Source organism: Netta rufina, assembly GCF_964035555.1.
Source record: "Netta rufina genome assembly, chromosome: 1".
NCBI classification, from domain to species: Eukaryota; Metazoa; Chordata; class Aves; order Anseriformes; family Anatidae; genus Netta; species Netta rufina.
In genome coordinates this window covers 27,498,720-27,519,469 of record NC_140123.1, presented here as the reverse complement: position 1 = coordinate 27,519,469, position 20,750 = coordinate 27,498,720, and positions in this window count along the sequence as shown.

The window sequence follows — 20,750 nt, the reverse complement described above, 5'->3', positions numbered from 1 at the left end:
TACTCAGTTGTCTTGATATTACCCATGAAACTATATTGTCTCCTACCACGTGAATTTTCAAGTAGTATGGAGGCTATCATTATGAGTAAGTCTGAGCTAAAAGGTCATGTTGAAAATGGTATTCTTCAGAGAAGTAATAGACTGACAGCTCCTGGATGTATAATGACTGTGATCTCAGTTGAGTGACAAACCTGAAAACTTAGCACTGAACCTTTCCCTTCTTTGTATGTCACAGTGTCATTAGATGACTTTCAGTATCGACACAGAAAGTGAAGAACTACCTATCAATTACCAAAAGGTTTCCCCCTCTTAATCTTCATGCAAGGAGTGTTCCAGGTGACTTTTGGATGATTCGTCAGTTATCACTGCCTGAGTCATGCATCCCTCTGAGTGGGTGAGGCTATGAACTTCTTTGTCTTCTGATATGGTAATTTACTATGAAAAAAAATTACCTTGTGGCATTCAGTTTTTACAAATCCATGTAAGGACAGAATATGGCAGAAGTACTGAGAAACAAAGTCCATCAGGGACAGTCAAAAGAGTTTTGAAAGAAAAGATAAATATTGATTGAACATGCCAAGACAGCATCTTGTGACAGTTGGGTTTTGGCATGTGTTATGGACTAGCAGTCATAAAACAAAGCAGGTGCCCATGCAGATAATTTGGTAAAGGGACAGCTGTAATGGCACTCCCCCTTGGGTGGCTCTTCTTTAATAACATATCTGTAGTTGTTGTAGATCACAGAATCACAGAATCATCTAGGTTGGAAGAGACTTCCAAGATCACCGAGTCCAACCTCTGACCTAACACTAACCAGTCCCCCATTAAACCATATCACTAAGCTCTACATCTAAACATTTTTTAAAGACCTCCAGGGCTGATGACTGAACCACTTCAGTGGTTAGCCCATTCCAATGCCTAACGACCCTTTAAGTAAAGAAGTTCTTCCTAATACCCAACCTAAACCTCCCCTGGTGCAGCTTTAGCCCATTTCTACTCGTCCTGTTGCCAGGCACATGGGAGAATAGACCAATCCCCACCTCACTACAGCCTCCTTTAAGGTACCTGTAGAGTGCGATATCTCAAAAATCAAAGTCAAGAGAGCAGCCAAGAAAGGTGAGACTGTAGGAATGGATGGGAATTTTTCATGTACTGTCTATTCTCCCTATTAACAAAAAAAAAAAACAAGACAAAGTAAAACCAAACCAAAATATTTGTAAAAATGCAGTGTAGTTTTGTGAAATGTGAACGTTAGATTTACTTATTATCTGCTGTCTAAGAATGGGAGCTTTAATTCCTGATACTCAGCACTCAGGCTTTTCCTGTTATTGACTGATTTATTTGCAACTCATGTGAAAAACAAATACTATCATTCACTGTTACTTTTAGATCAACACAAATGTTGCATTAATAGATAAAATGCAAAAATACTCCCCTCCTCAGTGGTAGGCACTGCTAGACTGCACCTGCAGGTATTGATTTTATCCTGGGACGCTGCAGCACTGGCTGTGGAAAGACAATGACCTGGAGGTGAATTTGTGCTTTGTTGGGGTTGACTTGTTATCTGCCTGAGAAGCTCAGTACCCCTGTGTGAATGTGACTGTGGTGGTGGCAATGAGGGGTCTGGTAGAGGAGCAAGTCTGAGGACCTCTGACTGAGAGCTTCTTACAGATAAAACAACAAAACCAAGTTTTATTCTCAGGAGAGGAGGTTGTGCTGGTTCTGCTTATACTGGGCATTCAGGGCTTTTTAAGATAGAAAGTTTTCTTTCACTTTATGGGAGTCCACATCATGGAAGGACTTCAGTGATGTAAAATTGATAAAGAGGCAACAGGCACTAGCCCAGTGGCAGAGGGAGGCATGTAGTTATGACTGGAAGTAGTCTACACTCTGATAATTGCCCTGTGCCATTAAATGTATGTAAATGTATGAACACATGAAAAACTTGCTGAATAACCTCGAGAGTCCAAGAAATATTCAGAATGGTGCAATAGTCAGGGAGGTAAGGCATACATCTTAAGTCTTTGTAAGAAATATTGAAAAGATAGCAAGCCTCACTGCGTAGGCTGTCCTCTGTGCTGCAACTTGATCACTTTTGGGCTGATCCTACAAAAACTGTCATCCGTGGAGTAGGAAAATGTATAAATGTCAACAAGAACAACATTGTTCTACACACGGCTACTGTCTACTAAAATATGCTGCTGAGTCTTCAGAGCTGCAAAATCATGCCTTACACCAATTTACACTGTATTCACTGACTGACAATGGGAAAAAAAATTGCAGTGAATATCATGAGCAACGGGCAAATAACATCCTTCACCTGCAGTGGTTAGCTGGGAGGGAAGCAAGATTTTCCATGAACGAGTGGCCAATTTTGGGGAGAGGTGGGGAAGGGGAAAAAGGGGGAATAGTGCTGTTTCTTTTGCTAGAAGTAACATATAATTTATCTCATACTTACCAGTCACAGTTTTTGGCTTCACAAGATTCTAACAGCCACGAGATATGGCATCTGTTAACTAAACAAAGCCTTCTAGCACTGAGGTTCCAGTTATTTCTCTAAACTTCAAGAAAGCAACAAGATGTGTAGGTTTGTTTATGTCTGTTTGTAACTATTTTGATGGTTTCTAAGTGGTAATAATTTGAAATATTATTGCTTTTCTCCATATAATTTGCCTGTAACATAACAGCTAAATATATCTTTTTTTCTCCCAATGTACAGGGTAAGGCTGTTGCTGTAAAAGATGTCAGCTTGTAGAAGAGTTCTGCAATGATTTTCCTGCCTCACAGAGCATTTTGCATGCAGCCTATGTTTCACCCTTTTTATGAGAGGCCAGGTGTGTAGGGAGAGGTAATAGCTTGTACTAACTGACCGATGTTCTAGGGAAAATGACACATTTCTAGGCACACACATCCTTGATTTCAGTGTGACTTATGAGTAATAGGTGCAATACCAAAAGAAACAAGTGACCAGCCACTAAAGGTTGGAAGCAAGAAATTATAAATGAAACTTTTTTTTTTTTTTTTTTTTTTTTTTTTTTTTTTTGTGTCTTTATTCTGGAAATTTACTGTAATTACCTGGTTGGGGGGATACTGCATGCATAGAGCCAAAACTTGATTAATGTTAATTTTAAAGCAAACATAGCCAGGAAAGGCCAATGTGCTTCACAGCTAAAAATACACTTTCGTTGAGGGACGTGACATCTGTGGATTTACAACCCAGTAATTATTTGTGAATAATGATTAGCTGTCCTCATATAATTAACTTGTGAGGCTTCAGCAGTGTCTGGTTATCCTTAGAGGCACCAATCAGTGTTGATTTTCAGATCAGAAAAGCTAATCCAGAAACAACTATAAACCCAGGTGATCCTACTTTCCTCATCGGAAACAGCTGGTTAGTTTCTCTAGGACATAGGACTAGAACAGTGCAGTAAAACAAGGCTATTTTAAATATCCTTCACAGAGCTGCAAACACTTATCTTTGTGTCAAAGAAATCCCCAAAATTCAGTTTTGCTGAATTAGAGATGTATGGATTTTGCTCTGACAAACTGTCCAATACTTTATTTGATGCTTTGCATATATCTATTTGCTCTGAGGGTTACCGTTGTATAAAAAGAACACTGTTGTTCATAGATAACAGTTAGTGATAAAAGCTAGGGTGGGCTACTCTCCAGTCATCCAGTCTGACCTCCATACTCTGGGGCACGTGATTTCATTAATATTTCCTGCACTGTGCTAAGGTTTTCATGGGTTAAAGAACATCTCTTAGCCTTGGGTTTTTGCACAACAAAGAACTCTCCATGTCCTTCATTAATTTTGTTCCAAATCCCCATCGAGGTATGTATAATCAAATCAATTGAAGGCTTCTTTTGGTTAAATTAAATTTGTGGAGGACAGCATAGGTGCTTGGGATGAATTGTATCTTCAGCTGCCTAAACATGAGAAGCATCTAGTTGAACGTAGCTTTCTACAGTCCTTCTGTAGTCAATGGGGAAAGATGATTCATTCAGAAGATTACTCATCCAATTCGTTTTAGACACTTCTTTCAGAATAAGATGAATCATTCTCTGGAGACACCTATCTGCCTCCATGGACTGCATTTCTATTTCAGACTAGGTACCTAGCTTTTTGGTGGCTGAAATTAGGCAAGATGACTCTTACCATCACTGTTAGCCATAACAATATCTTTTTTTTTTTTTTTTTTTTTTTAGGGTTAGAAATGGTTTTATGACCCTTTTGAAATATGAGCATCAAAACTGCATAGAATTTGTAAAATTGTTGCTCTATCGTGAGAAAAATATCTTAGTATTACTTCCCTACTTCATGATCTTCCCCAGTGCATATACCCAAGGATAGATGAGATGTACTTAGGCACCACATTATGCTAAAAGTTCATGTTCTATTAAATATTGGCCAAGATTCTTGGGTCCATGTCCAGTCATTAACCTCAGAAAATGTTAGTGTGTTATATATTCTCCACTTCTATTAAGGCTATAGCATGTAAAAATAAAAAAGGCTGCATTTGTGAAGGAAAACAGCAAAGTACAGGAAGCAGAGTTCAATTCCTTTAAATTAAAAGAACATAATTTACCTTCCCCTTCCATATAAAATACACCATACATCTTACTGACTTAGTTGTCTAGTTTAAAACATGCCAAACTCAGCCACAGATTAGAATATACTTTAGAAATATATCTGATTTAACAGTTCCGAGCTCTTTCTGAAATAAAGAGTATGGAACAGAAATTTTCCTGTTCCTACTTTCAGGGATCAAATGACTGGCCTAGTGAGTTGGACCAGCATCATAATTAGAGCTCATCTGCATAGTTGTTTTTAACATGCTATCTTTTCCCCTGAGGAAAAAAAAAAAAAAAAAGAGATTTTTTTGTCCCTTTTGTACTCAAGTGCAAAACAACCAGAAAGAGATTTCAGAGGTAAGGATGCCCAAGTAGATTCAGCAGGGCTTAGGGGCAAGCATCACAAGCAGTGGCAAATTCAAAGAAAAGAAAGGAGTAAGTAAAAAGCAGATATTCTTTGGTTTAACTAATAGAAAACCAGCAGAAATTTTTGTGTTCATCTGCCATTTATGTCACTTGAAAACATTTCAGCTTCCTAGTTGGGTAAGATTTATACCATGAGAATAAATACTGAACAGTAATTCCTCTAACACAGAGGTCAAGCCCCTTGTTTATTGTAAAAGCTGATATTCAGTTAGTTTCCAAACATGTATGTGAAACTAAAAGTTGACTTCAGCTGTGATTTGAACAAACATTTAAATATTCTTTGCAGTAACATGACTATATTTGAAATCTGTGAAGCTGGCATATCCATCTTCATCTTGAAGCCAATGTTGTCTAAAACGTAACCACCAAGAGATAAAGGAATCTCATTCTGGCCTGCTAGTCTGGCTTGATTGTAAATGTTTTGCCATTGAGAAACAGTTCTGGTTGTTAAGTCCTAATCAACCAGTGATCACCTAAATCCTAATCCTAATCAGTGATAGAAAAACAAAAAATCTGTGGCATTTATTGCAAGTATCTGAATGTGGAAGCTGGGTTAATGCTAGGATAGCTCGGGGTACTTGCCTTTCATAAGTCTAGATTTTAGCCCAATCTCTTTCCTCTGCTCCTCAAAGGAAGGAGTTTTCATGCATGCAGCTGCTCAGTTCACCATCAGCCTCGCGGCCCTTTGATGCAATCAGACATGAGCACTGTGCTCAGACCCTTACACTGCCAGGGAAATTAATGGAGAAAGGAAGCCAGCAGAACTGGAAATTGAATGGCAGGTCTCTGCCTACCAGATATCTTCAGGGGGTGGGGACCTAGAATTGTGGTCCTGCTTTCTGACCCTTCTGAGCCATGAAATTAGCTTTAGCGTGCATATTTTTGCTTCTGAGTTTTTTAACTGCTAACCCCAGTAGAACAGAGTCAGTATTTTAGATTGAGAACACTGGGCTCTTTCTTCCACATCTGTTTTTTCTACTGTCAGATGTCAGCCCTTGCAGCTGAAGTCACCTGGTTAATCATTCCTGCCTGGCCAAATGCTCCCTGCTCCTCTTGACTTGGGGTGCAGGACATATAGAAGAAAAATCAATTGGTTGAAACAATATCGGTGCTTATTAGAGAAGTGATCAAGGCAAAAGCTGCTATTTCTAAAGATTCATTGCTATGTTTGATTTTTCAATGAGTTGTTTCCCCTTGGTTAGCATTCTCAAGTGCTGTACCCATATCCTGTGGTTTGGTTTCATGCTGTTGGTGCAGGATAGGCCACTGAGGTTTATGGGTAAACATCTGTAGCATGACTCTGAGGTGCTGGCCATGCCAGAGAATACCAGCTCTGGTTTTTCAAATGTGTGGACAGCTGAAACTTTGATGAAACCCTTCTGTCTTCCACCCCGCTCACTCTCCTGTCCCTCCATTCCAGGAGAGACCTGCAGGGGAGTTTGCACCCCCTCAGCTAAAGGAATTTCTTACATGATAGAGATCTGGTCAAGAGAAGTAAGGACTCAGCTGACTGAAAGATTGGGCAGTTTCCAATTATGAACTCATTCTGCCCAGATAAAATCATATTGCAAAACCACTTGCAGCTGCTTTTTGAAGCTGGTCATTCTTGGACTGTGTCTGCGAGTAGCCTTTTCCGTAGGTTACTCAGACCTAATTAGCAAATTCCTGTTAAGAATGGACATACGCAATGTTAGCCCTGTTGACATTTATGTCCAAGCCTGAACTCCGAGTACATTTGCTGAGACATTTTATAAGGCCCTACCGCACACCCGAAGCTGCTCCTTGCTTTCTTCAGCCCCCTTGGTGAGCCTGGCACAGCATCCCCACCAAGACCCTTCATGGCCTGGGGAAGCCACCCACAGAAACAGGAGGCTAATTTGGGCATATTGTGGCTCCCCAGCTCATGGGTACGTAATATGGAAACACTGCGTGTTTTAATGGTACAGTCGCTTCATTTTTCCTGCAGCTGCTCCTTAAAGTCAGGCCTCAGGCGAAGTGATTAAAATCTTTTCCTCAGCCTGTGTGTAAGAAGTCCAAACAGCACATGGGATTTGTATTGGCTGTGGCTAGCAGTCAGTGAGTGTAAAGGACCTGAGCGTCTGGGTGTCAGGCCCACACAGGGCACCTCTTGTTCAGGAGTGGTCTTACTGGTGGTACCTCATCTGTTTTGGTATCTTAGAACATCCTTTGGAGAAGGTAGTGCAGAGTAAAAATCTGGCATATTAAAGAAAAGTTGTATGAATGCCCGTGGAGGGGGATGTTGACCCCTCCGGGTCCTGCCCCGACACTCTTCCAAAGAGGACATCCAAGGAAAAGTATCCAGGGCAATTACTCGTGGCCCAGTTTAATAACACATTATGTGGAGGACCTTGCAGCTCTTTTGTCACAACATCATATTTTACTGCCCGGCACTCTCCTATGCCACAACATCATGTTCTTTACCTCCTCCATCCTTCAACATCTTGTAGATGCCGCTTTCTCAGGGCTACCATGTGGGCTACCAGTAGAGTCAGTAGAGTAGAGTCCAGAAACACAGAGATCTAGGACATAGGAGTGTAGAAAAAGAGGAACCTTGAGAGCTAAAGAAAGGTAAGTATATGAGATCAGGGATTAGTAGAAAGGTTATTGGTCTCTGTGCTCAGAAGTCTCCAGCTCCACTGGCACATTCCCCAGCAGCAGCCTTGGTTTGTGGTCCTTCCCCATGTGTCAGCCTACCAAGCTGCACACATCACAGAGAAAAGCAACCTGAGCAATCTGACTGAAATGTCAGCATAGATAATCAGAGGACCAGCCTGTAATTAAGGTAGGTTTTACCTTGCCCAGAGTTGCAGGAAGCCTATGAAGTATGCTTTTTGTCTGAATATCATCTTATCATTCCTCTTATTGATCACTGAGATAAATAGGGCTCTTGTAAGACCAAAAAAAAAAAAAAAAAAAAAAGTCTCATTCTAATGAATGTCCAGTGTTTTGAATCCTACAAATGCATATTGTCCTCTATTGACTATAAGGAAAGCCTGTTCTGATTCAGATGTCTCCATTTAGCAGGTGAGTTCTATCTTGTAAATTACTGGTTTTCTCTGCAAAATGTCTCTGAGGTGCTTTGATTGCACAGGCTATGTTAGCTCAAATCTCCAGTGATGATCTGGCATAGCTTTAGAAGTTCACTATTGTTTTTAGAAGAGTCTCATATTGGACCCTTATGATCGGCCCTACCTTCTCAGAGAATGGCCTTTAAAAATACCTTTGTATTTCTGGACCAAAGGTTTATTTCTGCTCTGTGAAAGGGGCCAAGGGCTACAATACAGAAGTACTTGTAGGGCCTGAAGGACTGTGGTATTATACAGCTCAGAAACAGTAGCAAACTGGCAGCATAAATAACTCCCTAACTCTAACCTTAGCTAAAGAGTGCATAAATCAATTAACTCCTGGGGAATCATAATATCAAAGAAACACAGAATGGTTTGGGTTGGAAGGGACCTTAAAGATCACCTAATTCCAACCCCCCTTCCATGGGCAGGGACACCTTCTCCTAGACCAGGCTACCCAAAGCACCATCCAACCTGAACATCTCCAGGGATGGGGCATCCACAGCTTCTTTGGGCAGCCTGTGCCAGTGCCTCACCACCCCCATACTAAAGAATTTCTTCCTAAAGTCTAATCTGAACATCTAATCATGCAGGGTAATGCTGCTAGTTGGTGAGAACTGAGATCCATAGCAACCTTATTATACAGAGCAGATGTCAGCAGTTTCTGGAGTGCCAACAGAAACTAATCAAGAAGTGGCTCATCCGACTCCTATTCCTTTCTGCAACCTGGATGGGATGTTATGCATGTGGAGGGAGTTTGGTATGGACGAAGACTTAGCTTTTCTTCCTGAAGAATTGTTAGGAGAGAAAGGAGATAGAACTGAATCCAACAGATCTGAGGAAGTCTGCTGTTAAAAACATCTAAGGAGAAGAAGGTAGAGTAGAAAACTTATGTACTGTGACCCAGAGAGAGGGAGAAAGCTAGATATTTGGCATCATCTCAGCACACATCGCTGATCATTATTTCTGTAAAAAAGAAATTAATTTTATAAAAGCTGCCAGGAAAATCAAGGACAGTACTAGGACAGGCAACTGGGTCTTGCAAGGAGATAGTTAAAGATGTGGAAGCTAAAAGAAGGGAGGAAGATAAAAATGGATGCACAGCAGAGAGCATTTGGGATGGTACACAACTGGACAGCATTCACTCTGTCGAGAAAAGGAATAAGGTTGAGGTTGTAGGTGAAGGAAATATGATACTAGATAGTTAACATGATGGAACAATTAGAGCAGAGATCTAAGTGGGAAGGAGAGAGCAAGAGCTTTGGGGTGTCCAGATAGATTGAATTAACATTTAACTCCGAAGGAAAATGTATTCTTGTTATTTCTTGGACACAAGGTTTGAGCTAATGTTTTGGAAGCTTTGTGAACTGCTGGGACACATGGCAAGCTGCTAGGGACACACACAACAAATCCATCTAAAACCATCTTGTAGCAGATCCTCTAATTTACACTATTGTTGAATAGCTGTGCACATAAGCTGCCTTTCCTCCAGTCTGTCAAGTCCATGACATTCACTCAAAGACTGTGTATAATTACTCACGGATTCGCTGAGCTGCAGCCAGACTAAATAGCCTTGTTTCTGAGAAAAGTTACTCACAGTCCTGCTCTTCGGCTGCTTATGACTTGGGCAGTTTGGCAGTATTAGAAACAGGACTTCTTATGTGTTGCATCTGAGGCGTTTGCAGAGATTCTCGACTGAGACTGAGAGGTTTTGTATGTGATGAGGGGCATCATCTGGGCACGACCTGTGTGTATGTGTGCGAATGCGTGTTTCCGTGTTTGCAGGCACGTGTACACAAGCTGTCTTATGTAATTCTTCCCAGAACTCCACTGCTCATCTGCTCCATGCAGACATGACCACACAGAGGCCTTTTATTGTGCTTTATAAATATGTGCCCTTGTTGTCTTATCCCCATTGGTTCTGTTTCCAAGAACAGGATGGATAACAAACCTTCTATTCTCTACTTCTTCTTCTTTTTCTTTCTTTCTTTTTTTTTTTCTTTTTTAAATCCTTGGATCTCTTGAGGTTTTTGTCCCCCTTCTGCTTTCCGAAGAATCTAAAGCATTTTTGTGGTTCTCCTGTAATGATACCATGTCTAAAGTGGAGTGCCTGGCAGACCACAAGATATAATATACAAACAAAGGGTGCATTTGCTGTAACAATCACAAAAACTTTAATGACATTTAACTAAATTAAAGCCATTTTTCCTAAGTCGATGTCCTATGTCAGCAACTCCTTCAGCTGCAGCATCTTCGACATGGCAAATCTGAGGACCAAAACAATGTTACCTGTTGCACTGTGGTTTTTCATACTAGATACTCTCACCTTTTATGAAAACCTACCCATAACCTTCATGTTTCTTGTTGTGTCCGTGACACTTTAATGGACATCAGTTAATTTCTTCTGTACCAAAAGTTATATATAAAGGTCATCAATTCAGGCTTCTGATTGATTTCCCATACAATCAATATGTTTATCTGAGAACTACATATCCTATGCTTGAAAAACATAATGACATTGGAAGTCTGCATTAAGTAACTAATTTTTGCTGCTGTTTGATGTCACTTCCCCTCCCTCACTGGAGAAACATTCAGATAAATGTACAAGCACCTTTTTCCTCATAGTGGCAAGAAGTGTGGGAAAAGCAATAGATCCCATACCACGCAGGAGAAGCAGAAAGGATGGCTAATGGGACAGTGGCAAAAAGTCACTGCTAGTTTTTCCTAAATATATCCCCACTTAGCCAAACTGTCTCAGTGATACAGGGTCCACGGACTTGTCTCTGGAGCCTGTCTGTGGCTCAGCCCTGCTCCAAGCCCTGCTGTGCTACCTGCAGCGTCATGAGACTCTGTGCTCCAAACAGCTTCTGATTCTCTGGGACGAGGGAAGCAAAGGGTGGTTAGTTGAGCCACAAGCTTCTTTCCAGGACACTGTGAAGAATGTTTGGACCCTGCAAAGACAGGCAACCTAGTTCACACATCCTCAAAGCCTAGATGTGTTATTTCAGTTCTCCCTCTGGCTGTATCTCACAAACTGCTCCAGAAAGCATGTGTCTGGTGACTCAGAGGAAATTTGTTCTGCAGGAGGAACTTAAATCTGGCTTTTGTGTGTCCTGGGCTCGTGCCTTATCAACAACATTTTACTTTTTCTTTCTCTTTTTGCTTAGCAGGTTGTAACATGCTTTTGTTTTTCCACAGAGCTGGTTGCATTTGTGCCTGCATAGTCCACTTCCCTGTTTTGTCAAAGTTCTGCCTTACAATCAGCCCTGCCTTTGGAGAAAATCATAGAAAAAGTCTGTGGCATAGAAATTCCCTTTTTAGAGCAGGGAAAGATGTGAATATGGAATTAAGAGAGAGAGAGAGAGAGAGATTGAGAAAGCTATGATTGTCTAAGTGTCTCATTTTGGTTTTGATGTGATGGTGCATACGTACAATCATTTAAATTACAATTTATTCATTCATTACAGTTGAATGATATTAATCAGGAAGAGGCATATTGTGAAGCAGAGCCCAGCAATACAGCTTCCTAAGCTTTTTATTATTTTTTTTTGCTTTTTTTTTTTTGCTTTTTTTTTCCCCTAAGTCTTGCAGTCTTGTACCTTTCTCTTCTGTACCTTTCTCTTCTGTAGCTCAGAAAAGTTTAATATAGAGAAAAATAACTCTTCTTTGTATTTCAGAGAGTGAAAATGAACTCCACACCTCTGGGATATCTAACAAAATTTGTTAAATTTGTTGTAATCAAATAAACTACATTGAAATGGTAGGGAAATTAAATTTTAAACTGGTTCAGATTAGGATGATTTAGGAAGTTAATAAAGTATCATAGCGTCATGAAACCTATACATTTAAAAGAAATACAAAAACATTACCAAACCCTCTTACAGTTTACTTCTGTATCAAAAACTTTCGAGTAAGTAGATAAACCTGAGTACTGAAATGTAGACATATGCACACACACAAATATTTTAGATAACCTTTTAAGCTGGATCTACTTTCCATGACCTTTTAGGACACTTTTAGGAGATCTCACTAAGGTTCTGTGGGCTATGCCAATTTGTGATCAGCTACCTATACGTTAGAGTCCATCCAGTAATGCATCTATGGTGAAGTTTATGAGGTAACGCTGTATGAGATAACAGAGTAAAGATAAGAGTTATTGGGAGGGTGTCCAGAGATTTATCAGTCACAAAGAGATGTGAAGGATATTGTCACCTGCTGCAAGCATATTCTGTGATTTCTGACATGTCAAAGTCAGCCTAACTCTCCTGGGGGCTAAGCCCTAACCTCCTGGAATTGATGCATAGACCGACCAAGTTCTTCTGTTTCTGGACAAGAATCCCCACCGGTGTCTGTCCTGGAGTTCTCCCCAACCTAGTATTAATCTTCTTTTACTTTCTGAAATATTTTCTTATTATCAAATAAGTAGTGTTCTGGTGCCTTTCATTTGGAACTGGGAGGACAAAAATGACACTGGAAGGAAGTCATATACTACCAGTAGCTGAAAAAAGTTTTCCACTAAAAACCCCAGGCTTCAGTGCTAAAGAGAACTGAAGGACTTCTGTATCTATTTATTTATTTAATTGTTTCCAAAAGGCCTTTTAAAATGTCTTAATTTTACAGAATGACAAACATACTATGGAACAATGAGAACTTTGCAAGATGTTTTTTTACTCAGTGCCTGAAAAATATAACATGTGTCTAGCATGCTGAACTGAAGCCATGGATAGAGAAGGAAGTAATGTACAATGCTTGGGAGTGACTCTGTCCACAATTGCAACAAAACAAAATACAGCAACCCCCAGAGAATATGAGGTTCATCAGTCTGCTCATCAGAAGAATGGCCTGAGGCCACAGGAAGTTCTTTTTGGGCAGGAGCAAATTACCAATAACCACAGAGCCTGCATCTACACAGCCACATGAAAGAGGATCAGGGACTAATCCTGACCCCAAGGTCAGATGGTGCATACTAGTCCACATCCACACTAGCCAGGGTCAACCTTATCCGTAGCAGATATGGTTTGGGAAGAGACAGTTGAAACTGTCTGAAGCAGAGCCAGGAAAAGAGTTGGCAGCTGAACAATACGGCCAATAATTGTCCCTTTCTTAAGTAGTATTATAGATGTATCTAGAAAACAACTGGACTTTTATTTATTTATTTATTTATTTATTAGCATTGGAGATGTATCCAGAGGAGGTAATAACATCAGCATCATGTAATCACCATCAGGTTCAGTTACAGTTGGAAATATCCAAAGTTCTCTGAGAGATCATTTTCCTTACGATCTGGATTTGAACACTTAAACGCTGATGCATCAGTTTACCACAAACATGGCAAAATAAAATTATCTGTAGCCCAGGTTATGTTCCTCCCAAGAAAGTAGCTCATCTTTCCTCTGCAGATGAAGTCTATTATGGTGTGTGAGCCCTTCATGAATGAGGTATCTCACAAGCCATTAGAGAAGGATGATGCTACACCTCAATATCCTGCCCATGGTGCCACTTGGTAAAGAAGGCTGTCTCCTTCTCTAAAACTAATGCCAAAGGACATCTTGATCTTCATATGCCCCCTCTCCTTTTCAACACAAAACAATGTATTTAACACAGACAGTGTTACAATAGTTAATTAGAGTTTATGGCATTTTCATGAAGAGCAAGAAATGATGATAAATACATGAATAATGACCTGGGAATGGTTCAGCTATTTTATCATAAATGAATGTCAATGAAGTGTAATTTTCTGCTTTAGCAGAATTCCAGCACCTGGTAATATCCTTAATAAACATTAATTAAAAGGTTAATCTGTTGTAGAAATTGCTTTTCTCTGAAGCCACCTGAAATCAATTTGAACCCAATTACGAGTGGTTATCTATTGTTTATGTGGTTAAAGATTAGAGAATGCATTCCTGCTTGTCAGGACCCATTGGAGCAGGCTTTGAATGTCATGATCAGAGGTGCTTCTGAATATTTGAATGCACTTTAATGAGCATAGAAAAACCATTAGAAAATGTAATCAGTCATATTTGATGACTTGACCTTGGGACTTTGATAACAAGGGATCTAATCATTTCTGTCTTAAGTGCCAACAGGATTGCTCTTGAAATCGATTGACCATTGCTTGCTCACTGAGAAGGTAATCTTCCTTGGCAAAGGAGTATAAGTTTCAAAACTCTGTCAAGTTATATAAGTAGGTTCAGAATACCATCTCTCAGCCTCATGAAATATGAAGTACAGCTGAAAGGTGATCAGAGGGTAACAGTCTTCAGTGGAGTTTAGAGATATGAGATGCTTAGCTAAATTCTGTTCTGTACATGCTCATCTCCACTGATCATTTGAGTTGTAATCCACTCTGCAGCAGTAGGAGTGTATATGTCGCTTTATTTTCACGGAAATCTGATTGAGGTTGATAAAATATAGCTCATGGATAATTTGAAACCCATGTATATGTTGACTGGAACTTGCTCTTCCTGCTGTACAGGAAGACCTGAACATTCATGGATAACAAATCTGGGTACAGGAGCCAGCCGAAGAAATAAAGGAGTATGTCTTAATACATTTTCCTACAAAGGATAGGTATAAATTTGTGCCTTTCACATAAAAGTTATGCCCACATCTCTTGCTCTTTCAAGCAAATGCTTGAGCTTCAGTGTAGTTTCACCCATATGAGTAAACCATACTGAAGCCTGCATATGTACTTGTTTATCACAGAGCTTATCCCAAGTGACTTTGAATGTTTGAAAATTTAGGCATTCCCTCCATCCTCAATGGACAGAGAGAGATGCAACTCCAGAGGGCACTCCCCTTGCCCAAAGACAGATGTCAAATACAACTGGAAGCAATTTTCATTTGGAGATCCTTTTTCCTCTTTGTTAACTATCAAGGGAATCTAGAGGAAAGAGGTTAAGATCTGGTTGCCTATAGGTGAGATTTGCAGGACTTAGATTCATAAGCACCACAAAATTCAGTGTTTCTGCATTCACTGATTCTTTGGGATGACAATTTTTGAGAAGTCAATAGAGTTAACTAAGGCATGTGAATGTAAACAAGAGATGATCTCAGGTATTCCCGACTAATTATCATATGGAAATGAAAGGGTCTCAACATAAATGACTGCCCACACAATGTGAATAATGGTGTTTTGGTATGTAACCAACAACAAGTACTCAAACATACACATTAGAAATATTTTAATGGTTTGGTGTACTCAGTAGTAAAAGATACATGCCATAACTGTTAAAATACATTTCCGTTGCATTTATGAGAAGGCAGAGGTTTTCAATTTTTAAAGTCTTCCTATACAGTCTTAACAACCCGTTCCCCAAACCTCTGAGCACACTGAAAGGCAGTTTTCAGGTTTCACACTGCATTCTGTGATTATTTCCAGCAGTGAAACCTGTGTCATTTCATATCATTTGTAAAACCCAATTAGATTCTTAGCTGGAGAAATGATGGTTAATAGCTTCAAAATAAGTAAAATCTTGCAAAATCATATTGAGCTTGTCGATGGTAAAATTTTCCATTCTGTAATAGGCTTCCACCCAGAATGTTGAGTTTCCATTAAATCAGACTGTATAAAATTTCTAACTTAGATTGTAGAATCCTGGAGTTGAACGGAATAGTTCTGAATTATCCATTTCTTTCTTTCATTTATTTTTTTTTTCCAATAGGAACATAGGAATGTTCTTGAGCAGTCTGACAGACAACTTCAATGATTACATGACAACAAAAATAAGTACAGATCGTGCTTTAATTCAAAATGAGGAAGCACCCCAAACATTATAGAGGAAGGGGGGGAAAAGTCAACATTCATTTCTAAGCATGAGTTTCCAGTTCAAAGTGTCTGTGAGCTTCACACTGATTTTGCTGAAAAGTACTGGAATTCATTTCACGCAAATCTGTGTAGGTGTAAATTGTTAGCTGCACAGCTCATGGACAATTCACTGTTGTTATGATTACAGAACACATTGTCTTTCATATACTTGTATGCTATAATGATGATGACAGTATAAACAAATAGTCAGATGAATTTGATAGCCTTTTGTTCTGTATTCAGTGAATGGCTTAAATAATATAGGCTAATGGTCTGCGGTGTTAATTGGGGATGAGAAAAATTGAAGGGAATTTAAATGGTAAAATAAAATTCAGGATATCCAACATAGTTTTCAGTATCTTCCTGTCACCTATTAAAAATATTAAATTCAATATCATTAAAATATAAAAATATTAAAAATATTAAATTCAAGATAGTCCCTAGAAAGTGAGCTGAAACATGTCTAGTGCCAGTATTGTAAGCACTTTCTCCAGCGACTCCTTTCAGGACAATTAGTTTGTTGTAGCAAAGTGTCACGGTGCGACAGTGTTAGGTAAACTTCTTGGGAGGCTGCTAGAGCTTGTCAGCAAATTACACTTGAAAAATTACATGAGAAACTCATCCCTCTGGCATGTGTCTGTTCTTGGGAGCCACAGTGGTGGTATGTGCCTGGATGTGGTCCAGCACAGGGACTGAGGGGTCAATCTGGTTGTTCATGGTTTTGGGTGAAAAAGGCGTCTTTTTTTTTTTTTTAATTAATAAAACTTCAGTAAATTACATATAGAATGAAACAGAAATTTGGGGGAGGAACTACCTACCCTCTTTGCCAATACATTAACAGATTTGTCCATCAAGCTCCATCATGTTTTAGTCAATAGGGCTGTTCTGTACAATTACCCATTTTAATTCCACCTATTTTTATTTATTTTTTATTTTTTATTTTTTTTAGTATGAATTAAGTTGACAATATCTTGAGTATTGCTTTTGTGATGTTAAAGTCCAACTACTTTCACATTGCTATTATAATGTAAGTTTTTGGTAGATTCTGTAGTCTTGCAGGGTTTTTACAGTTTAAGTTGATATTTTCCATTCTGAGCGCCTGTCTCAGATATTGCCAAGCACTTCTGAGACTTTAAGGGAAAACTTTCTCTGTATTGTGTCCGGGTGAAGTTTTTATTTCTGAAGTGCTTGCATTCATCAAGAGAAGTGGTAAAGGCTTGAAATTTGGCAGGAGGAAGCCTTTGAAGCAGGAATATACAATTTTGCTATGTCCAGGAAAATCTGCCCAAATTTGGCCAAGTTATGAACCTTTGAAAAATAGTTTGTAGACTGCTGGCAGCAGAGGACTCTGACTGCTCAAAGCATGTTCCCTCCCCACCACCCCCAAATGGAAGCAGGAGCTGAACACACATTTCCCTGCCATTGTTGTCACAGGCCACACTGGGGTCATTGGGGGTCTCTCCAGTTCTTTCCCACCTTCTGTCTGTGCTCTCCTTGTTCCTCTCTTTTGGCTGACCTCCAAGCATTGAAGAAGAGAGAGATGTGGAAAGGAAAGCCAAAGAGATCTGGGGTGAGTGAGAGAGATGAACTATAAATTGATGTAGGACTGGGAAAAAACAGCAGGGAGAAGAAGACAAGTTTGGGACAGTGACAGGCTGAAGGTGAGGGGAAAGAAGGAAACCGTCTTGGAGAGACTCAGGCAGAAGGTTGCTGCTGTAGCAGCAACCTTCTGTAGGAGCACTGCAACTCTGCTGTAGCATTGTGAAGAGACCCCCAAACTTTTGGTACCATCATTCTTCTGCTATCAGCTGCAATCTGCGAAACACCATGGCCAGACTTTGTCTCCCCAGGAACACAACTTGTTGGAGGGGCAGCAAATCTCTAGTCAGCCCTCAGAGCAGGGGTCTGGACAGGAGCGCAAGAGGTTGGGCCTGGCCTGGCCTGGTATGGTCAGTGCATGTTCAAGAGTGCCTTTTGCCCTTCCTGTCTGCTTCTTTCCCATTTGGTTGAGGAAAATAAACACAAAAAATGGCCTGGGAGAACATTTATTAAGGTTAAACATTTATTCAGGCCGTAAAGTCAAGCATTTCAGTGCTAGAAAATGCTGCAAATACAGTTGCTGGGCAACCATAGGCCTGAACCTAAATTAGTGCACACACCTTAGGAGCCAACCATTAATTACATGATCACATGCCATTTCCCCCCCCCCCAAGTTACAAAAGATTAATTGGCTGAACAGTCTTGAGCATGTTTTATCCAGATTCCTTGGACTTCAGCCAAGCTATTACCAAAGAGAGGTGCACATAGCTATGGGCTTGTCCTAGCAGTTGAATCTGTGTGGATCATGCAGGTAAGGGTTCATCCCACCACGCTCGTTTCAATTCCAATCACCCAATTTTAGCTAAACGGCTGTGCAGCACAAGAAGCTGTCTTTAATTGAGGGGGTCTGGGAGGTTGTAGGTATATTTGTTATCCCAGAAAACCCCCTTAAAAGTAGTCTTTGGTTCTCTTTCTATGAGAGAACCCTGGAGCTGGAGCCAGGAGCTGTCTGGCTGGTGTCCTCTGCTGCTCCTGCTGCCATACCAGCAACAGGAAAGGATCTGGTCAGAAGTGGGGGTGATCCCAAGCTATTGCACTAAATCCTCAACTAAGAAGTTGTCAGCAACAGTTGGGTGAACTCAGCATGATCTAAAGGGATGTCTGAAGAGCCAGGGGAGCTGTTACACCCATGGAGCAGTATGTACTGAAGATCAGTCACAGTACTTAGTACTGTGTGCTGGGTCAATCTTTGATGTGCTATAGTATACAGAGTAAGTGCACGGAGGAGACTTAGAAGGGAGTAAAAGTTTGAAACTGGTAGATAGTAAGTAATATTTGATGTGTAGGGGGTAGGATGGGTCCTCCCTGTGGATATTAATCTAGCTTGGGTTCTCTAGCATTTGCACCACTAACCACAGTAACTTCATTCAGGTTTCTCTGAATCTCCTGAAGGTCTCTGCTCCTTCCAGCTGCATACTGAGTGAGAAATCCTAGCCTTGCTTGCTCATGGTTGAGAAGGGCTTGTTATCAGATAGCATCCCTGTGTGTAATGCAAACATGATCATCAGCTCCTGCTCAGTCAACCAGAGTACGTGCTGCAAAGATGCCAAACCATCAGCTCTCTGACTGTGGGCTGTTAGTCAAATACACAGGTTTCTGACAGATCAAAATAAATAAATGCATAATTTCACTTGCACCTATCCTATAATCTGAGTCAGGTCCTGAGCTTCCTATTGCAACCCATCCTGACATTGTTCCTGCTCCTATCCCGTGGGAGGTAAACCTTACTCTACCCTCTCTCCTAGGAGTGGCTCTACCCATCTGTCCTGCTTCCTACCACTTCTGTATCATCTCCTGAAAATCATGTTACTGATCCTTATCTTGGCCACAGACTACATCACTTTTCCTTCCCCCTTTTCAGCCTTACATCCAGGAGTAAAGGAAGAGGGACAGACACTGCTGCTCTCTATCCCAGGCCTTAAACTGGCCTCCCACTCTCCTCGTCCCTTTCCATACTCTACTCCTGAAAAAAAAAAAAGGTGTATAAGGGAGAAAATTCTTCTTCCCTTTTGCCAATGAAGCAAGAAAAAATATTTTTAACAGCTCAGCCCAGGGATGCCTTCTGTGTTTCACTCCCTTGGTAGCTTCTTCTGTGATTGACTGGTTTCACCTGGGCTTGACAGTAGGGTATCTGTGAAGACAATTAAATTCCCATAAAAGTCACCCCCAGCCCTGGTAACTGGGGACAAGAGTGACCACTCGTCAAATATCTGTAAGATTTTTTACTCCTACTTGATCCTTTGAGGCAATTTAATTTTGATTGAATAAAATAACCCCTAGTGTGCTGCCAAAACAACTCAAAGGGGAAAGGCTCTATGGGGGAATGGAGAATTTTACAGATATTTCTGGAGGAAACAGCAAATCTTCTTATAATGCAATTTTAAGCCCTTCAATGGTGAGACACAAATCCTAAGGCACTGTGTTCTTCATTGTTTAGCTGATGGTATTTCTGCATGGAAAGAGCCTGCACCTTTATTACCAGTGATGAGACAGATCATCTCAAGTTTTTAAAATAAATCTTCCCTTCTCTCTGTCACATTCTTCTGAAATGGTGCATATCCTTCAAGCATTTGTTTCTCTGGGAACATGAGGTACCGCCAGAAAACTACTTAGATCATTTATTACTCCTGAATATTTAGAAATCGTTAACCTTTACACACTCCACCCAAGGAAACACTGGGAGAGGCTGTAGCACTTTTTTAACTCTTGCACTTCTACTCCTCCTTTTTGAACTCACATTCTGTTGCGTATCTGCTTACGACCAGGCAGTTTAATGCACATTTTAATGATCTGGGTGATTCTGCAGGGGTATATGGATAGGGAAGCCATATTTTTGCTTACAGGCAGCAAGATCTGTATTGAGGGCTGTTTCCACTGTTTTTACATATCCAGATGTTACCAGAAATGGTGAAGAGGTCCAGCTAAAATGCAGAACAGATGGGATCTTTGCCCCAGGCTCTTTTAGGGTCAAAGACCAAATCTATTCCCTGTTCTGCCTTTTCATATGGAACCAGAAATGGAAACAATAAAACATTTCAAGAGGCTGTTTTCCCTCTATTTCTAACAGACAAAACCGGGAGACAGAGTTAAGCCCAATAAGCCCCATATGCAGTTAAACTTTCCCACTGGCTGGTGAGCAGTAGAAGACAAAAGTGAGTAGCTCCTTATTTCCTGGACCTAAGTCTGGTGATTCTTCCCAGACGCGCACTGTTCCCGGCACCGCACAGCTGGATCCCCCTTGCCACATGCCTGGTGTG